Source organism: Myotis myotis, unplaced genomic scaffold (assembly GCF_014108235.1).
Source record: "Myotis myotis isolate mMyoMyo1 unplaced genomic scaffold, mMyoMyo1.p scaffold_m19_p_1, whole genome shotgun sequence".
Taxonomy (NCBI): domain Eukaryota; kingdom Metazoa; phylum Chordata; class Mammalia; order Chiroptera; family Vespertilionidae; genus Myotis; species Myotis myotis.
Genome location: NW_023416313.1, coordinates 102323647 through 102331660, shown reverse-complemented (window position 1 = coordinate 102331660; position 8014 = coordinate 102323647). Strand labels below are relative to the sequence as shown.

General features: G+C 42.4%; 1 pseudogene; it reads right to left on the bottom strand.

Annotated features, from left to right (window-relative positions):
• Nucleotides 1-1033: 1033 nt before the first annotated feature.
• LOC118667238 lies at nt 1034-3766 on the bottom strand (annotated as a pseudogene).
• Nucleotides 3767-8014: the final 4248 nt, after the last annotated feature.

The following is an 8014-nucleotide window of genomic DNA, read 5'->3' as shown; positions in this document are numbered from 1 at the left end:
TAATATTAATAGCCTCTGTTCTTTAAAATCCTCAGAATATTCATCTGCTTGATAATTTTCACAGAGCAGTTGCACACCATAGACCTTCCTGTACACTGATTTATTTTCCCTATCTGTCTCCTCCAAAACAATTTTTTTACCTTTTAGTATGTAGAACAGCTTAATTATCTTTTATGTCTCAAATTTATATCCAGTTTCCCATTTACTAAGGGTCTTACTTTCTGCTTGAAACCAAAATGTGGGTGTTTGAGTCTGAGTTCTTGTCCCAGAAAATTGAAGAATGAAGTCGTTGACAAAAAACAATTAATGGAACCAAAGTTTATTGGGAGAAGTCAGGCCTGGAAAAGGTGCAGCTGGGGTCCCAGGAGGGGACCAGTGTGGAGCTTCCTTTCCATGTTACAGCCAGGAGTCATTTAGTATCCAAGCTAATTAAACTCTAATAGTCAATGTGTGGAGGCCCACAGGGGTGTGCTCTCCCCCACGGGAAGGAATGTCAGGAACCACTGGGTGCAGGGGAGAAAAGAGAGGGCAAGAGGAAGCATGCACCTTTAATTTAAGGGTGGAGACAGCCTTGTTAGCTCTTGATTGGTCTTTTCAAAGAATTCTGCCTTAGCAACATCCTTGGGATTGGTTTATATGCCTTATTGCCTTGTGATTGGTTATCTGCACACTGTCAGTCTTAGCAACATTCATATACTTTAAAATTTGTTTCCTAGGAGCACCCTTTCTTCCCGCCCAGTTGGGTGTCTTATTAACTCCACCTAGTTTTACTTCCTTCCCCTCCACCCCCTCATGGCCCTCAGGGTCCCTGTTCCTATCTACCTAGCTTCCCTCTGTCTCCTCAAGCTCCAATAATCTTTTTTTTTTTTTTTTTTTTTTTGGCAGATACAAAGGTTTTGCTTTTATTTATTTATTTTTAAATATTTTACAAACTAGAGGGAGGGAGGGAGGATTTATTCACAGCAGGACATGATCAACAGATACATGAGCAGCTGTACCAGGGGACAGCAGGGGGGAAGGGCATTCCTGCCACTCAGGCCTCCCCGCCTGCTTGGGGGTGCTTCTGCCGCAGGTGTTTGTCCAGGGTGGCCCGCAGGCCGAAGGGCACACGGCAGTGGGGGCACTCAAAGCGGGCACCGCGGGGCCCCAGACCGTGCATGCGGCGGTGGCGGTTCAGCTTGCTGCTCTGGGCACAGGCATAGGAGCAGACCTCGCAGGACAGGGCCGCTCCCCGGTGTGTGCGCGCCGGTGCACAGTCAGGTTGCTGCTGTTGGTGAAACGTTTCCCACAGAACTCACAGCTGCCCCCGGGCCCATGGCGCTTGCCCACTGTCCTTCGAGTCTTCTTAGGCAACTTCTCTGGGATCTGGGCAGAGTTGATTCTCTCTTCCTTGATGGCGTCGCCACAACTGTCCCCACCAGGACCAGCCTGAGCTCCACCACCTGGAGCCCCAGGTTCCTGCACACCTGCTGTGTCGGCAGCTCCAGCCCCTTCACGGCTGCACATGGGTGGGAGGGGCAGCTGAGGCTGTTCCTGACTGGCCTTGGCCTGTAGGGGCTCTGAGGCTGCAGCTGCTGGTGGGTCTTCTTGTGGCGGTTGAGCTTGCTGCTCTGGGAACAGGCATAAGAACCCTGGACACAGGCGTAGGGCCGCTCGCCCGTGTGCGAGCGCCTGTGCACCTTGAGGTGGCTGAAGGAGCTGAGGGTCTTCATGCACACAGGGCAGGTGGGGCTCCACCGAGGGAGGCTGTCGCCCCGGAGCCCTTGGCCTCCACTTCCGGCCCCACCACTGCTGACCTGGCTGCACTCACCTCTGCCGGGCCCAGCAGCGGAGTCTCTGGGGCCTCAGATTCCGTCTGGTAGATGGACAGTCCATGGTCCACTGGGCATGGCGCAGCAGTTTCCAGGCCTTGGTGAATTGTCGGCCACAGCGGAGGCAAGTCAAAGCCTTCAGGTTCTCAAGTTCTGAGTCCAGGCAAGAGCTGGGGCGCCTAGAGGGCGGACAGCCCTGCTTCTTGTGGTCCATGAAAGCCTTGGTGGCCTTCAGCGGGAAGGTCTGCAGGCAGAGGCCGCAGGTCAACGTATCTGGGTGTTTGCCAGTCCAGGGCTGGCAATCGTGAGGATTAGGGACCAGAGAAGTCCATGGCGCCGACTGGTTCTGCAAGCCGAGGGCGAGGAGGGTACCTGCGGAGGGCACCAGGGTAGGGCAGTAGCGGGGTGCGCCCTCGAGGCGGCCCAGCGCAGGCACTTCCTTTGGAGAATCCCGCTGCAGCCCCGCGGCCTGTAGGGGCCATGGATGTGGCTCAGGCTTCACGTCGATGACCAGGCCTCCCATCTCCGTCTCGTCCTCGGTGTGGGCGGCGGGCTGGGGGGGGCGGGGGGGTCTACTCCGCGGGGCATGCAGCGGTACCAAGAAGCTCAGGTGAGTGACTTCGACCTTTTATAAGTGCTAGCCCGGGCGTGGCTCCGCCCACCGGGGCGGGGCCTGATGGGAGCAGAAGGGGTGCCCGGCAGGGGCCCAGCTGGAGGCCAAACTCAGTCTGAGCCTTGCCCATGGGGATTGGCTTAAGGACTACACCTAAGGGCACCGAGCTCACGCTGCCAGCACAGAAACGGGGACTTCAGATCCTGTTTTAGGGCTGGTGAAACTGAGGCACAGCATCCCCACAAACACCCAGGAGGGAGAAAACGGTAGGGGCAATGTTTCTAACTGTGCCCCTCACAGTATCTTGGACTCTTTCAGTAAATACATAATAAAAATTCACTGGGCAAACCTCTATTGCGTGCCTATGGGGCACCAGGTACTGTTCTAAGCACTGGGGACACTGCAGCGAACCCAACAGACAATAATCCCTGCCCCCCGAGTTTACTGGTTCAGGGGAGCTCCAATAATCGTAAATTATACCTAAACTCTAAATAGTGATCTCACTAAGAAGAATTCCAGAGCCAATTATTAAATAACAAGGTTTAGGCTTCTAGTTCTGCCAAGATGGAATAGCCCCATTTGTTTATTTAGAAATAAACTGCCCTGGACATAACAGACAGACAGGCTTGGGAAGTCCTGAGAGGTGGAAAGGAGAAAGTGAGCTGGCTGGTAAACTTAGAGCTTGAGGACAATGGAGCGGTGAGTTCCCTGCATTTCCTTCCTGCACCCAGTCTGTCTGTCAGGGTGCTGCCGAAGCTTCCCAGCTGGAATTGCCGGAGGCACAGACAAAGAGGCTCGGGAAGGCTTTGCTCTATTGCTAAAGGCCATGAGAAGGTGCCCTCACAAAAATTAGTTTTGGCAATGCGTCCCCTAACTCCAGGCAAACACTAACAGGAAAAAAATGTACATGAACACCCGCATCCCTCCTCCCACGCTCACCATCACCCGCTGGTTTCAGGCAGAGATGCTTTGATTCATCCGCCTGGCGGTATCAGTAAGGCTCGGCAGAGAACTATACCAACTCAATTCCTCCCCCAAATCTCAGGAGAAGGCGGTACTCCAAATTCCCCCTGGATGCTGTTGGGTGGAGCTGATTTTCAATTGTCTGCAGGGTGAAAGCACCAGTTCTCCCATCTCCGGCTGGTGGAGTCAGCTGCTAGCTGAGGCTCCGTCCTCACACAGAAGCAATTGTATTTTGGAAGTGGTAGTAGGTAGGAAGGGTGAACACTCCATAATGCGCTTGCCCCTGGTGTTAGCAAGTCCTGGGGCTGCACATCACTTACCCAGCAGCAACAACACAGCGTGAGCAGGGATAGTCTCCCCCCTGGCCCCACGACCTCATGTCGGAGGAACCCTGCACTACACACTGCACACTGCACAGTAGGCGTTTATGTAAAACCATAGAACTCAACAATATACAGACTGGCTCAACCTCACTAAAGGGAGTGTTGGTGAGGGAAGGGGGAATAGTTGCTGACCTAATTTTGAAAATAAGTGGAATCTGAGAGACTAAAGTAAAAAGAAACAAAAACAAGAAAACTGAACATCAATACTGTACTCTGTTTGATGAGGTGTTTATCATGGGGGATATATGGGTTATATACACCTATTCTGAAACCACTCTTCATATATATTGGAAGTGAACAACTAAAGAAATTGTTGAAAAATACTAGTGTTTTGTTTGTTTGTTTGTTTGTTTTGTTGTTTTTTTTTTACTGTTGGAGGGGAAATTTACAGATGAGGAAGGAGCATCAGCTAGAATGATCTATGTGGCATGGATTAGAATTGGAGACATCAGTATAAACTCATATTTAATTTAATATAGGTACTCATGCTCACATTAGCACACACATGTATTTCCTTGCACCAAGATCTTGGTTTTCAATAACATTCTTCAATAAAAGAAAGCAGAGTCCCTTGGAGAAATGGTGGATCGAGGACTGGGGCAGGAAGTTTTTAAAGATAAGACTGAACCTTTTTGTAGAATCAGAAGTTAAGGAGCCAATTGCAAATACTGCCAATGGCCCAACTAGATCCATTTGAGCAGCAAAATAAGTAAAAAAAAACATCAAGATCATTCCTACAGGATAAGGTAGAATATCTATGAGTCAGTACGGAGGTAAACAAATTATTAAATGAATAGCTAGGTGGAAAGAAATTTTAAAAATCTCCTTTGCAGAAGAAAAGGGATTAACTAATTTCTGTATATACTCCACCTTCTAGGATGCAGAGCATAACTCCCCTTTGAGCAATAAGTGTGGGATTCACATCGTGGCTTCGCCCAAGATGTAAGTGTGGAAAGGGAGAAACAAAGGCAACGTTATATGGACTTGGTCAGTCATATTCGCTTGGAATATGCTGATTTGCAACTTCGTGCTTACACATCCCGCTGAACTGAGCTGATTCAAGGCAGAGACCATAATTCATTATTAATTCCACAGTGTTTATAACAGTAGCATATGTAAATTCTTGATATATGAGTTTGAATGAGAAATAACACTTCTGTCCTCTTGTTATTTTTTAAGCCTCACCCAAAGATACGCTTATTGATTTTCGAGAGAGGAAGAGAAAGAAAGAGGGAAACATCTATGTGAGAAACATCAATAAGTTGCCTTCTAAAAGCACCTTGACCAGGGACCTGACTGCAAACTAGGTACGTGCTCCTGACCTGGAACTGAAACCAAAGCCTTTGGTGTAGGAGATGGGATTATGCTCCAACTAACTGAGCTACCAGCCGGGGCTGTCTTCCTGTTTTTATGGCACCCTTGAACATCATTGCCTGCATAAAACTGTGCAAATTATTTTAACATTTTTCAATGTATGTGTAAAGTTACTTTAAAATACAAAGTATTATTGGGAGCTCTTTCAATCTATGGCAAGCTATACATATATTTTATAGTTATGCTGTGGATGATAAAAACAGGCATTGAGGTGATTTCTATGAGCAATAACTGTAAATTTTACAAATATCCAATTTAACATTATTCTATGGGATTATTTTGATTCCAAGTACAATGGATTTTCTGTTACACTTGCTAATTCTTTGTTATTAGACTACAAGATTAGTAAAGATAGTATTAGGAAACAAAAGGTAAATTTAGTATGTAAATCATGAGGGTCATTTATCAATTTTGGATGAAAAATGTTGAAAATATGAAATAGAGGATCATACTAATAATGTATTGTGTTCCATCAAAAATAAATACAAATTTTAAACATTGCATTGTTTTCAGTCATATAGCAAATATTTTTATATCAGATATTACTATGAAAGATTATGCAATTACTATTAAATTAGTAGTTTGATTTTAGTATAACATGACTAGCCCTAGTAGAAAGTCTATTTAAAGAGAATGTTTGGACAAAAAAAATGGAAATTAAGGGAAATGAAGATCTATAATTAATTAATACTTAAATATAATTTTTGATTAAAGCTATTTCCAATAAGATAAATAGGGAATATAAAACATTTGTATATAAAGGCAAATTTGCTTACCAAGTGAGTCACTGGCAGTTCACAGTTCTTGGGCTGTTCCTTATCCTTAAGAGTTATAATAATTTAATTAAAACTGTACAATTTATCTGAAAACAAATTAAAACATATTTATATGCATATCAGAACATAAAAATTCAGATGATAAGTTTTGTCAAAATTAGGTTCATATATATATATGTATATAAACTTCTGACACACATATATATATAAGAATTAAATTAAACCATAAACCATAATTCATTAGTTATATATCATATATATTGTCTCAATTCTCTTTGAACAGAAAACAGTATGTGGCAGAAATTGTTAACTTTGATTTGGTTTTATAATATAAATTACAATGTACTGCAATTAGCATTATTGCTATTTTTCTCAGGAACACTAAGGTGAGACAAATGGTTTTCTTGAGCCATGACCAATAATAATTTCACTGCACCCATGGTCAGCATATTTTAACTCGTGTCCATATGAACAAAAAAATAAAATAATTTACGTTTAAATTTTAAAATTTCTTTCAAATTAATAAGAATATAAAAACAATACAATATAAAATTCATTTAAAGAAAATAAAATAAATGTGTATATTTCTGAAGGTAGTTTTTACCATCATATAATTTCTCATTGCATTCCAGTGGTTCATACATAAAATATCTATAAATCTTAATTCACCTATGTCTTTTTGTGCATTTGTGTGCCTATGTGTATGTAATAATTACATATTTTCACAGTAAACATATGTGTAATTATTAAGAGTGACTTCTGCAACATGTATCAGAGATCCCACGCAAGCCATGGTCAAAAGTTATTCTTCATAGTAATCAGAGTATATCTGACCTGATTACACAGTACATGCAAGTTGTCATCGGCAACAATATGTCATAGATGGTTTTCAGCACTGGGATCGACTGTCACAAGACTCTCTGCTGCTGGCAGCATCAGAAGACAGCCTTCCCTTAATCTATTTTAGTTTCATGGACATGATTCTTCCCAATCTGATGCCCTCACATGATGTTCTATAGATATTTTACATTATCCTCCCCCTTATCATTCTATGAAATAAATAGGTTGTCATAAACTCCATGCTATTCTTACTTTCTTTTTTATTTTAAATAATTTCTCTTCAAAAGCAACAACAAAAAACAATATTGTAACATCGCGATTTGTTTTGGATGTAAGCTTTAAAAGCTTTTTTAGTCATAAAGATAAACATTAAATTGATGCTTTCTTTACAGTTTTGCTGTAATAATCACATTGCTCCTACTGACACTGTAGATGTCACTAAGTAGTTATAAGGTCACATATAAGTAAATGATCAAAGGTAAAACAAAACAATGAATATTAAATGATATATTCCTATTTGAACTTTTTGAGGTGTATAACTAGAAAATGGAATAGGGAAAAATCAATTTATTTTGCAAAATAACTGCTACCAACGTGATTCTCTATGTTGCTTTGATATTCAAAAAAGTTGATCAGAAAGTAATTATCAATTATGCAAGTCAGCACTGGATTCTTATATATTGACATGTCCATGAAGGCTATACCAGAGAGGGGGAAACTGCTAGCATCTCACATGATAGTGAAGACATCTGAGATCCCTTAACCACAGTAAAAAATCTATAACATGTTAAGAGCAAATAATTCATGTGAACTCTTACGATTTAGTCTAAATTAGGTAAATATATGTTGTATAACATAAATCATGACAGGACTTCAATGAACTCTTAAAATATACATAGTCCCTGATGGTTTTATTCTGGTCAAGGGCACATACCTTGATTGCACGTTCCCTGGCCCTGGTAGGGGTGTGTACAGGAGACAACCAATAGATGTGTCTCTCTAGCATTGATGTTTCTCTCTGTCTCTCCATCTCCCTTCCACTCTCTCTAAAAATCAATGGAAAAATATTCTTGGGTAAGGATTATCAACAACAGAAATAAAAGTATACATAAAACAAAGGCAAAAGTGATACTAAAGATCTTTTTTAAAAAAAAATGAATTTAATCCCTGAGTTTGGAGAAAAAATGCTACAGAAGCACAGTGATTTATTGCAAAAATAATAGTTTCTTGTTTTAAGGCACAATTTAACGGAAT